This window comes from Cynara cardunculus (assembly GCF_001531365.2).
Source record: "Cynara cardunculus var. scolymus isolate 2C chromosome LG 2, CcrdV1, whole genome shotgun sequence".
NCBI lineage: Eukaryota > Viridiplantae > Streptophyta > Magnoliopsida > Asterales > Asteraceae > Cynara > Cynara cardunculus.
Genome location: NC_037529.1, coordinates 4,157,123 through 4,157,953, shown reverse-complemented (window position 1 = coordinate 4,157,953; position 831 = coordinate 4,157,123).

The window sequence follows — 831 nt, the reverse complement described above, 5'->3', positions numbered from 1 at the left end:
AAAATTATTAAAAAAAATTAAATTAACGAAATTATATAAAAAACAAAAAACTTTTAAATAGCTAATTTGATGCTAATATCGATATATATTTTTCAAAATTTTATGATATCTTCAAATTTATATTTTATTTAAAAATAAAAACAATATTGTTTTCTCAAAAACCATATAAAACTTTATTATAACATAGACAGATGACAGAATAAAACGAAACATTAAAATCGATATGTCTCTCGCTACATTACGTGAGTACCCTTCTACTAGTAAAAAAATAATCATATTTGAAACGAAAACATATAAAAAAAATTCAAACATCAAAACTTTTAAAGGCAGAAAAAAAAGTTCAATTACTTATATCCACATGTATGCATATATATATATATTGTACAGATGAATTATTACAATGGTGTTTCTAAGTATTGTAGATATAACTTTTTTAATTAAGAAACCTGTTGAAACTAAACAGTATTTTCAAAAGAAATATATTAAATCTGATTGGTTTTAAATTATGAAAGATCAGTTCTCAAACATCTGTATGTCTAATCTATCGACCGTTTATTAAATAAAATCTAGTTGTAAAATTTTCAAATACGACAAGTGTGAGCGAAAATCGAGTTGGTAGATGAAAAAAAGTTGATAAGATAAAATAAAAAAAAGGGGAAAGAGGATTAATTAAGTTTGAATTTTAATTAGGTGGAGAAATGATTGGTTTGGTTTGGTTGGATGCTTTTTATTTAATTAATTAATTAATAAGTGAACGAAGGTCTTTGTACCAAACAACAGAAGCATACCCCTTTTTTTGCATTTATTTATATAATTAACAAATAAATAAGT